Source organism: Rhinopithecus bieti, unplaced genomic scaffold, assembly GCF_001698545.2.
Source record: "Rhinopithecus bieti isolate Rb0 unplaced genomic scaffold, ASM169854v2 scaffold_6907, whole genome shotgun sequence".
Taxonomy (NCBI): Eukaryota; Metazoa; Chordata; class Mammalia; order Primates; family Cercopithecidae; genus Rhinopithecus; species Rhinopithecus bieti.
In genome coordinates this window covers 4,722,099-4,734,300 of record NW_016805647.1, presented here as the reverse complement: position 1 = coordinate 4,734,300, position 12,202 = coordinate 4,722,099, and the positions used below count along the sequence as shown (strand labels likewise).

General features: G+C 31.1%; 1 long non-coding RNA gene across 2 annotated transcripts in view; it reads left to right on the top strand.

Moving 5' to 3' along the window:
* Positions 1 to 12,202, top strand: part of LOC108530333 (uncharacterized) — a 148,884-nt gene that overhangs the window by 70,870 nt on the left and 65,812 nt on the right. Inside the window, exons 2-3 of one of the 2 annotated variants that reach the window (XR_001885804.1) lie at positions 1,743 to 1,910; positions 5,303 to 5,380. This is a non-coding gene — a long non-coding RNA (uncharacterized LOC108530333). The remainder of the gene's footprint in view (positions 1 to 1,742; positions 1,911 to 5,302; positions 5,381 to 12,202) is intronic. The other variant, XR_001885803.1, reaches the window with a different exon arrangement.

Sequence of the window (12,202 nt, the reverse complement as noted above, 5' to 3'; positions counted from 1 at the left end):
TAAAAAAAAAAAAAAACTTTTAATTGGGGAATGGTTTTATATTTACAGAAAATATGCAGAGACAGTACAGACGAGTCCCATAAACTCCTGAGTTTCTCCTATTGTTATCATCCAACCTTGGCAGAGTACATTTCTCACAACTTAAAAATCATTGTTGGTACATTACTATTAAGTCAACTGGTCAGTGTATTTGGGTTTCAACAGTTTTCCTTAATGTCCTTTTTGTTATTCCCCAGTCACATTCAGGATATTTTATTACAGGGCTCCCCAACTTCCTGGCCACGGATCAGTGGTTTGTGGCCTGTTGGAACTCAGCTGCACTGCAGGAGGTGAGCGGAGGGCAAGTGAGCTAAGCTTCAGCTGTACTTACAGCTGCTCCGCATCATTGGCATTACCAACTGAGCTCCACCTGCCTTTCAGATCAGCTGCACCATTAGAGTCCCTTAGGAGCGCTAACCCTATTGTGAACTGCGCATGCGAGGTTTGAATGCCCCTTATGAGATTCTAATGCCTGATGATGTGTCACATTCTCCCATCCCTCTCAAGATGGGATATCTAGTTGCAGGAAAACAAGATCAGGGCTCCTACTGATTCTACATTATGGTAAGTTGTATAATTATTTCATTATATATCACAATGTAATAATAATAGAAATAAAGTGCACAATAAATGTAATGTACTTGAATCATCCCTAAATCATCCCTCTCCCACTTTGTGGAAAATTGTTTTCCATGAAAACGGTCCCTCATGCCAAAAAGGTTGAGGACCACTGCTTTATTATTGTTATTCGCCATGTCTTCGCAGTGAAAGTTTCTCACACTTTTCTTGTTAAGCACTGATTAGGCAGAACATTTCTCAATTTAGATTTGTCTGATGCTTTTCTCATGATTAGACTGTGGCCATTGGTTTGAGGGTAGAAGACCACAGATGTGAAAGATCCCTCTCTTCATATTATACAACGTTCATGCTGTCTACATGATACTACCCTTGATCACTTGGCTGAGGTAGTATGTGCTGGGTTTCTCCACTGTGAAGTTATTTTCCTTTTTTCACACATTACACTTTGGAAGAAAGTCATTCAGTGCATCTTGAGGGTGGGAATAGGGTGTTAAGTTTCATCTCTTGAAGAGAACTATCTAAATGAATTATTTGGAATGCTTCTGAAAAAAGATTTGTCTCATCTCTCATTTACTGATTTGGAATTTTTCTGAAAAAATGTGTCTCTTCTCCCGATTTATTTGCTCATTGTTTTAATACTTTTAGTTATACTCGGTAGTATGTTATTTATGTTGTTGTTCGAATTGTTCCAGATTTGGCATTTGGAAGCTCTTTTGTGTTGACTTCTTTGTTCTTTGTCTCTTTGGCATACCCCTGTTCTTTTCTTTTTTGAGTACTTCCTTGCTTTATGGTACAAAAGGATGCTCCAGAATCATCTTGTGCATCTTGTGCATTTCTTGTCCCATCCCGGACTTGGAATCAGCCATTTCTCCTAGGAGCCCTGGTTTCTTTTTTAGAAAAAAACAAGATCTAAGCACTGGGTGTTAGTATGGATATTTTATTCAATAAAATGAACACATTTTCCTCTGAATCAGAAGAAAAACATAATAAGGCTTATACAATAAAATATTTATAATACTTATAAAAGATTATCTCATTTTCATGGATTAAAATTAACTCCCTAACTTATGAATCAGTTAACTATATTTCAAAATGAATTTAAATTTTAAATTTTATATTGTTAGATACACACGGCTGACTTGGAAATTGTATGCACAGAACATTGATAGTACCAAATGACAAATGGTTTGTGAATCAATTGAGAGATCTTCCTTTCTTCACATCAAAATAAAGAAGAGAATACTATGTTTCCCAATGCTATTAAAACGAGTACACGTTTGTATTTATCAATAGTAAGTATAATAGTAGCAGTTATGAGAAGATGTAACACTCAAAATGTCAACTTTATTTTCTGATTATTAATAGTGCCTCTTATTCTTCAATTTCTCTGCTTTTTTAGTGACAGAATATTGAGTTTCAAAGCTCTCAACTGTGTACTTTGCCCAATGTCAATTAAGCAGTGTCCATTGAGCATGATCACATTTTCAAACTAACCATTTAAATCATTGTTTATAGTAACAGATGATATACCATTTTCCCAAATTTTTGTCTGAATTTAACTTGAGAAAAAAAGTTGCTAATTAGTATAACAAAAAATATTTTCTTTCATGCTCATTATTTATTTTGAGGTAGACCAACTCTTAGGATTTGCAAGTCTTACTTTTCACTTGGGTTTTATTGTGGTTGTTGTTAATAAGCTTTGTATACTTATTTTTTCTCATCAACAATGACTTCTATTAATTGACTTTAAGTTTGTACAAAGATAGGTGAGTTTGAAGATTTCAATGAGATCTCACTTATCTGCTCTTTCCAATTTCTTGATAAATTGTCCCTGATTATTCATGTATGTTTTAAGGAGCCATCACATAGGAGCTAAGAGAAGTTCTAGTCCTCCTCCTGCTGTTGTTTTCCTTTAGTATGGTGTCATTTTCATTTAGCCTGTGGATATCTGCTCTTCACCAACACCGTATTGCAGATTTGAATATGATAAGGTGGCATGGTGTTTTGCAGGAACCTCTGTGTGCTTAGATCATAGTTTATTCCATTGAAATATTTGAAGCAAAGGGTAGTATTTCCCATCTGTCTCTTGGGATTATATTTAAAATAGATTTTTTTTTTTTTTTTTTTTTTTTTTTTTTTTTTTTTTTTAATGTTTGCTTGTTCATTCTTTTTGCTCAGGGCCAAAGATGAGTCCAATGGTAAGAGAACCGGTCTCTGAGATAATAGAAACATTGTTTCTCTTGGTATTTCTATTCTCCTTCCCAACTAAATACTTCACTTCTCTCCTTCTCCTAATTATCTTCCTAGGAAGTTCCATAATAACCCACTCCGATGAGAGTCTTGGATATTACTTTAAACATTTCAGTACTGTAGCAAAGCCTTCTTATCCTCCTTACGGATAATAAATCCATTTTTAAAATTTATTATAATGATAGTGAAGACGTGAGTAAATATAAGACTTTCATATAATGAGAAAGAGTGGTTAAAATATCTGAGATTACTTGTTAAAATTCAAATTAACCTGTGAAAATCTTGTGCTAGAACACATGTAGTATAAGTATTATTTAATGTTTATTGTATACCAAGAAATTGGAAAAGCATCTTCAAAGAATAAATCTCTGATCCTGCTATCTTTTGCCCATATATATTGAAGTGAAAGATTAGTAGAAGAAAACATAAGAGAGAATCTTTGAGAACGTGATTGGTAGGCCAATATTTCTTAGGTAAAACACCAAAAGTACACACCACAAAAGCAAACTTAAAAAAAAAAAAATAGTTTAGAAAACTTTGGCTCTTTTGAATATATGGTTAAGAAAATAAAAGGTAAGCCACAAACTGAGTAAAAATATTTGTAATAAATGTATATGACAGAGGATTTGTATCCAATAATCCAATGATAAAAATTGGCAAAATATTTTAATACTCTTTGCAAATGAGATATGCTAATAGTTAATGGGCACATGAAATGATGCTTAACATCATTAGTAACCCATGGAAGAGAAAGTTAAAACCACAATGAGCTTCCACTGTACATCCATAAAATGCCTAATTTTTTAAAAAAGACTGATACACCGATATTTCCAAAACACAGTGCAAGTGGAAGTGCAAAATATTACAATCCTTTTGGAAAACAGTTGTCAGTTTCTTATAAAATTTACATAATATGTATTATGTAATATATGTATGTAATAATATTATGTAATATTATGTAATAGGATATAAACTTGCCAGAAGACCCAGATATATCATTGTTAAGTATTTACTAAAGATAAATTAAAACACATGTCCAACAAAAGATATATACATGAATATTCAGCATTTTTTTTTCATTAGAGCCCCAAACAGGAAGCAACACAAATCCCATCAGTAAGTGAGTGGATAAGCAAATTTCTGTCCATCAGAAATACTACACAAAATTTTGAAATAATAGACTACTGAAATATGCACCAATATGATATAATGAATTTCAGAATCATTTTGCTGAGTGAAATAAGCCAGACCCAAAAGAATTCACTTCTCTACACTTCTATTTATATGAAATTCTAGAGCAGCCCAAAGCAGACTAGTAATAGAAAGCACACTATTTTTCTTGGGAGCTGGGATGGGGATAGTTGAATACAGAGGCACATGAGGGAACATTTTCAGGTGAAATACAGAAAATGTTCTGTATCTGATATTGGTAGTGGTTACATATGTGGATATATATGTATATAGTTACATATATTGATATGTTTGGAATCTATCAAAAGCAGATGAAGCCATAATTCTGACAGAACATTTTATGAAGAAAGTTGTGGATTAACAAAATCATCAGCTTTTAAAACATCAAATGTAACTTAAGTATTTCATTTAGATATTAAATTGTATCATTATTGCTATTGTTGAATGGAAGAGTAAATGGATTAAAATATGAAATATGGATAAGACTTATCTTCAAAAGGTTTACAATAGTATTTTATCTAAAAGAATAAGCAAATTGGAATGACACCTAAATTACAGATCACTGAAAAGCAAATGGGAAAACAGTAGGATAAGCATGAAAATACTTTATGTATTTCTCAACTTGATAACTAAGTACAGTTTATCAGATGTTGTCATATGAGATGGATTTGTTTTTTTTTTTAAATATTTATCTCAAGATGTCCTCAGAACAGTAGAATTAAGGTGTCACACTTTAAGATTGATTTGAAAATTATAGCTAGAACACAATTTTCTCTTAGAATGACATTCAAAGAATCAGTGTTACATAATGTAAAATTTGGAGTCTGCTTTTTACTATCCTTTGAATTATACATTAATGTCTGGAAAGTTGTGGGAGACCTCAACCTTTAAAGAAGTTTACCATGAACCTTGACTTTTCACTCATGTTCTTATGAAAATTAAACCTTCATTGGAAAGACTATGGTCCAGGCTTTTCAATTTTTACACATGAATGTCAGGCCATCAAGTTTGATAAAATGCACTTAAAATATACATGGAGAGTGATAATTTGACTAATTTCCCAGATGATTGTTTCTATATAAGGAATGATTTATTATATAATTATGATTAAATCAACATTAAATCTGGTATTTTTACATTCATATTTTACTTATTTATTTTATTTATTTATTTATCTAAATTATGAATAGTCAAAATGACTACAAAACAATCCTTATTTAATTCAATTTCACTGTCCTTGCAGAGTACGGACATGAGTCCAGCAAGCAGTACCACGTCACTTCCTGTTAGTCCTCTTACCGAAGAGCCAGTGCCTTTCAAGGTAAAAAATAAACAAGAAAGCATTATTTATAAAAATTTTAGGATAATTAATAAATAGTTTAAAATAGTTTATGTGTAGATGGTGAAGTGAACTGCTTTAATCTTCAAGGCCCTGATCAAATCTTAAAATCATTTCTTCGTGTATGTATTCTATTGTCACTCTATTGCTAACTAAAGGTAAAGGTTTGGAATGAAAATTACTGCTTTATGGGACGATTGTTTGTCTTACATGTAAATGGTGGGGTTTTATTGTAATAGGTTGATTCACATGAATTAGAGGTTTTACATATTTTGTTTATATTAATTACATTAATATAATTCATAGGGGTAGAAGGAAACATTCAGCCCTCATCTAGTGGTTACATTTTCATTAGCAATGCTAGGTTACCAATAATTAATGATGTAATCCTTTTAAAATAAGAGTCAAAATCAAGAGTTGAAATGTGGAATCATTCCACCAAACGTATTGTATTTAATAAGTATTCAAGTAAATATGAAAAGAAGTATGTGGTATGACTGGTGGCATTTTTTTTTCAGTTTGGGAAGCTATATACATAACAAATATGAAGTCTTGTTTTGCCACTTCAGATTAGATGTTTCCATTTAAGCCAAAGCTTGTAGATCAACTATTTTATGTTTTTACTGGGGTATTTAGATATTACTGGTATTATTATAAATAAAAACAATTCTTAAGAGCCTGAGGAAAAAATTAAAAATGTTGGGATGATGTACTTAAGTGCCCTTATTTCAGTATCCTTTTATTTAAAGACAGGTGCACATTTTAAGATTATCGCATTTATGATTGTAGTATTTTAACATACAGTTATTATGTTTTTTATTTTTCATATAAGGACTGTATCTTATTTAAGTTTATATTGCTTATACCTAGTACAGTTGCTGGCATGGATTTTCATATACTCAGTATTGCTGTCTTGTTGAAATGATAATTATAGAAGGCTATGAATTCATATAAGAGTGTTTAGTTTTCTAGTTATGGATCCTTTTTTGGTTAATGAGAGTCAAATATTTGTTAGAAGTCCCTTTCTATACCTGCTAATTGTTAAATACTAAATGATATTCTGATTACATTATTTATTGACACATTCTTTATTATTATACAGATAAATGAGAAAATAATACTAATACTACAAAGTTTGATATTACCATTTTATGGTATATGGAACAGATTTACCGAAGAAGCATATCTTTAACAAGATTTTTCTTGAATTCTCCAAACTTCACCAGAAACCATTTTTTTATTTTTAATATATTGACAATGATTACAGTCTTTGAAAATTAATGTATTTTTTAACAGAAGTTAAAAAAGGTTAGACATATTTCAGAATCTGCAGATATAAAGCTAATATAAATACAATTATTTTAGTTAGTTTCTCTAACTGGTTCTGAGAGATCAATAGTTTTGGGGTAAATGTAAATGATTCTATAAGAAATTAAAACTTCCAAGTGCTTATAATATATAATATTGTCTTTTGATGGACAACATATTTATAGTGACTTTTAATTTACTTCTTTTGTGAAAGGAATATTGGCTATATATTTTAAAATATTTAATTACCTATAAAATTATCCTTCTAGTGTTTATAAGTATCTAAACTTAAAATTCAAAATTATGAACTAAAACTTTATCTGCTTCTTTCATTTTTAGTTTATAAATTGTCATTATGTAAATGAGTAATATAATACTCATTTAATGTTATATAAGCACAAAATATATAGAACTATTTTGAACAGAATCTTAAGAGTATAAAGCATTGTAATTTTAAGGATATGTTGAGAATTATATAACACATAGAAGATATTTAAGTTTTCTTGTAACCATATTCTGAAAAAGTCTGATATCATAATTCATATGTCTAAAACTTTGATAAAAATTATGATATTGAATAGCTAGGTAACTAGAAAATAAAAGGTTGTCTTTTTCACCTATTCCCCATGAATGTGACATGATATTTCATGTTAGTATTAGATTAATCCTCTTAACCTCTTAGCTTACTTTTTTAAGATACGGTGATTTCAGCACTCAGCCCCATCACAATCCATCCTGATATTAGAAGAGCAAAACTTCTACTAATATTGGTGGGTGATTGAGGGATTTGACTTTCCTTTTCTTCTGGGAAGTAATTAGATTACTAGAAGAAAGGTATTTCCCCCACTTTCTTGGTCAGTTTTGGAAGAACTCAGAACAATTGGAGGAAGATATATTGTTTTGGCTGGTGTGTTTATCAAGGTGCATGTTTTTCTTTAAGCATTACCTTTAGAAAGACATTCAGATTAAGTTGATTTCAACCACATCGTTTGAAATAAAGATGAATGGTAATTTTTTAAATAAAAAATGAATACTTTCCCACTGATACCCATGCCTTTATTCTTGAATGTTAGAAGAGAAATTGGCTATTGTTAAGAATGTACCATAGTAAGAGCTATTAAACTAAGTATGGAAGAAAACAAGATGGCATCCTAGGGACTATCCCAAGGTAGGTTAAACTTCAGAGATACATGAATTTAAAATGGTAATTCAGTCTTGTTGGAATCAAATATTTATTTTTTCCAATATGGCAGCATTTTTCAACTTTGTTAATTTTGGAGCCCGTTCTTTCAAGTAAATAAAAAAGTGATCTGCGCTGAAAGATAGTCTAAGCCCTACATACATACCCACTTCTCTATTCCCCCGCACTATGGTTCAGTTCCTGCTAAACTCATGTTTACTGTTTAAAAACCGTTGCTAAAGTGGTTTGTTTGATGTAGCTATCCTTTCAAAACTGAGGACATTTCACACAAAAGTTCATCCAACTTTGTCTTAAACAACTGAAAAATCTGGAAACTTTGTGCATCTCATTGTAAATAAAACTACTTGACAAGAGATAAGAAGGCTTTCTCCATCTAGACAGAGCACATGAACTCCAGGTCACCACAGTCATCACCATTCCTACTATATTCAGGAATGCATTTGACTGTATTCCTTCATAGAAGATAGTGTATAATTCACAATCTTCCACGTATACTACACATAATAAACTCCAGATTTCCTGGGCAGCCTCTTGGTACTGAGGAGTTTCTAGGATGCTTGGTTCTAAAAAGTTTCTTTTATAAGAACTGTCAAATTCTTTTACCTGTATAAACTATTGCTATGAGCTCCTATTTGGAAACAAAAGGCAAATTATAACCTCTAGGTTTTTTTTTTTTTGGTTTTTTAATAGAATATTCAGCATTATATCAACTGTACATACATATGATCTGACACATGCCACTACATCATTATAGAAGAGCCAAAGGATAACCAATTTTGCTTAGGTAGGAACAAAATGTTATCAAACATCAACAACAGAATCATAAAAGTTCAAGATCATTAAAGTGAGACAATGCTGTGATGAAAAACAGTGGATTACTTAGCCATTAAGTTTTTTATAGTTTTCTGAGGAGTAAACCTGAACAACATTGACGTCAATTTTAATGTGCTCTTTCTATCCTTTTCTATCTTTTCCCTCTGGCATTCTCCCTGATTTCTTGCAAACATTGAATCACTTCCCATCTCATCTGCCTGCCATCTCCCTTTGTTAGCCGTGGTAAAATGCTCCACACCGAAGATGGCTTCAAGCCACTACATTTTACTGTTCTTTAGCAGGATGACCCTTTCAATTTTTTTGTACATATGCAGTTATTAGCAGCCTCAATCCATTTCTGGAACTAACACTCTTGAAGCTAAAGCTGGCTCATTGTTCCTGACCCTCCATAAAAGTACAGTTTATCATGAGCCATGTTCTTCTTGCTAATCATGTTCATCAGTTTTTAAATTTATTTGTACTTCAATGAAGCATGGTGGCTACGTTTTAGTCTTTTTTCCTACTTATGTAATGTTTTTGATTAGATATGTTAAGAAATCATCTTATCCTAAGTTTTAGGTACTGAAAACTATCTGCTTGCTTAGAGTATTAATTCTTAATATGCCAGACTATTGTCTTACTTTACAGATAAGGAATTTGAAGCTTAGAATAGTTAAGTTTCCTGACTAGAGGTTACAATGCTGGTAAATGGCCAAACTGGCATTTCAACTCAAGTCCTTAAAATTCTAAAGACTGGTTTTAACTACTGTACTGTACTGTTTTAACTACTGTACTATTTTATTTTAAGCGTGATTCTAACTGTCCATTTGTTTGATATAACTGAGGAGTGGTAAAGATCAAAATAGAGGAAGAGGAAGAAGTAGAGAGAAGAGAAGGACAAGGGAGGAGATGGGAGAGAGAAAATAAAAAAAAGAAAAGAAAAGAGAAAAAATATGAGAAAACATCCCCCTCTTTTAGGTTTGGCATGTATTGAGGTCATAATCCTAACAAGGTTATGCATTTCTTTTATTAACAAACTTAATAGTTTTGAGCCATCTTTGCAATTCTAGAATGAAAGTTACCTGGAATAATGGTCAGTTTTCATAGATGCAGGCAAAATAATTTGACTTAGCTTAAACAGAAAGGATTTTATTGTAGAATATTTGATAACTCACAAAATTTCTTGAAAGTCAGCAAATCAGAATTTCTTGGAACGTCAGCAAACTATAGCCACAAAATACCAGAGAAGATTTCTGCCTGGGGGGGGATAAACTGCAGAGCTAAGTTGAAAGCAGCAACAACAAAAAAAAAAAAAACAAAAAAAAAAAGGGGAAAAGGGATGGGGTTATGGGATTTTCAGTGTTTGGTATGCAGAGTTTAATTTAGTCTACCTGTTTTCGGTAGGATATTCTCTTTCTCAGTTTTGCCTGTTGTTTATTCCGTTTGGAGATTATCTAATTTTCTTTCTATAGAGAATAAACTCCTAGTCTTCTGCTAGGGATGGGAGGAGAAGTTGCTTGGGTGCATGGAGTACTTTTAGCTAACCCTCTAGTTGCCAGCCTCATCTTTACTCCCACTTTCTTAGGTACACAGCTTTTCTATGGTCCCAAAGTAAATGTGGGGTTGTTTGAGGGCAAAGAGGTACACTGCTGGCTCAGGTTTCAGATTTCTTGAGACTATTTGCTTTCCAGTGTATGTGTTTATTTTTTCTTCAGTTGCTGCCTGCTGTCAAAGTGCTCACAAATTTTACAGTGAACTTATCTTAAAATGCTCCTCTCTTTATACTTTCTGCTGACATAGAGATATTTAGTATTAATATTCATTTTTAAAGAATTTTGAAGAATTCTATGCCAAAACCAAGCTGAATACTGTACACATGATTATAAAACATAAACAGTAAACATTCAATTTTATATGAATATTGGTAAATAATAAGTGTCTGTATCTACATAGAAAGGACCAAATTGCAGTTAGCATTATGAATTTTGTTTTAACTTTTTAATTTTCTTGTTACACAGACACTAGTCTTTAAGTGTTTAAGAAGAGACCTGATTAGCATCAATTGGGGGAATTATCTTTTTTTTTTGAAATGGTACTCTTAATAAAACCCTTATTTAGCGGCTTATTAGGAAAATATCAGAACTTTATTAGTAATAATTTCTATATTATGCTGAAAATAACTTTTTTAACTCTACTTAATTTACTTCATAAAAAGATTTTAACGAAAGTTTCAGTAAAGTTTCGCAAAAATTGCATAAACTCAGATATGTAAAGATTCGCATGTTCTAAAATTTTCACTTAGAGCCAAATATAAAACACACATATAAAAAAGTAAGACAAATTTCCATAAGCCCCATGGTTTAATATCATTACTTTACAGTCTTATGTGTTTGTTTTAAAGCTTTAGTCAAAAAATACAGGATAAGATTTGTTAATATACACAACATTTAGTTTTTCAATGTATTCATGTTGAATAATTAGGTTATGTGCTACATAAATTAATACATTTTATATGATAAAACAGTGTAAGTGGTAACAGCTGCCACTAAAGTAGCTTTACGCTTATTCAGATTTAAATTACCTGTTGACTTAAGTAATTATAATTTTGTCCTAACACTGTGTAACATATGGTGTTTACATTCTTCTCAAGAGCTCCTTGAGGGAAAAAAAAGTACACAGAAACATCAATATAAACAGTGATTTAAGAAACCAATGAAAAACATTTACAAAGATTAATGGTAGTTAATAGGATATTAAATAGTTGCTAAAGTATTTGAATTTGTCTTATTGGATTATTGACATATGATATTGTTATTTTCTATTGTTTGCTTGATGTTGGCATTGTTACATAATATATTCATGTTGAATAATCTGTTTTCCAAATGGAAGTTTTTTTTTATTATCATAGAATTCATTTTAAGCTATGTGTTCCTTTTCTTAACCACAAAGCATTATTTTACATCTATGTTTGTATTTTAGACTTTAGCATGTAAGAAATAGATAGCCTAGCAGACTTTTAAAATTAAAAGTATAGGGTATAAGNATTGTTACATAATATATTCATGTTGAATAATCTGTTTTCCAAATGGAAGTTTTTTTTTATTATCATAGAATTCATTTTAAGCTATGTGTTCCTTTTTCTTAACCACAAAGCATTATTTTACATCTATGTTTGTATTTTAGACTTTAGCATGTAAGAAATAGATAGCCTAGCAGACTTTTTAAAAAATTAAAAGTATAGGGTATAAGATTTGTTTTAAAACCTTTTAAGTTATAAATCTATTAAAATTCTAGTATATTTAGGTATAATTTTAGAATGGACTGTGTTCCAAATGTTTGCTCAAAAAATTGTTTAGAATGTTGTCCCTGCTAAGCCACAAAGTTCCTTTGAACACATGGTTTATCTAAAAGGTAGCTATATTACAAGCTTTAATTTATTGAGCACTTCCAATGGGCTGGACACATTTTAATGTGTTTTACAT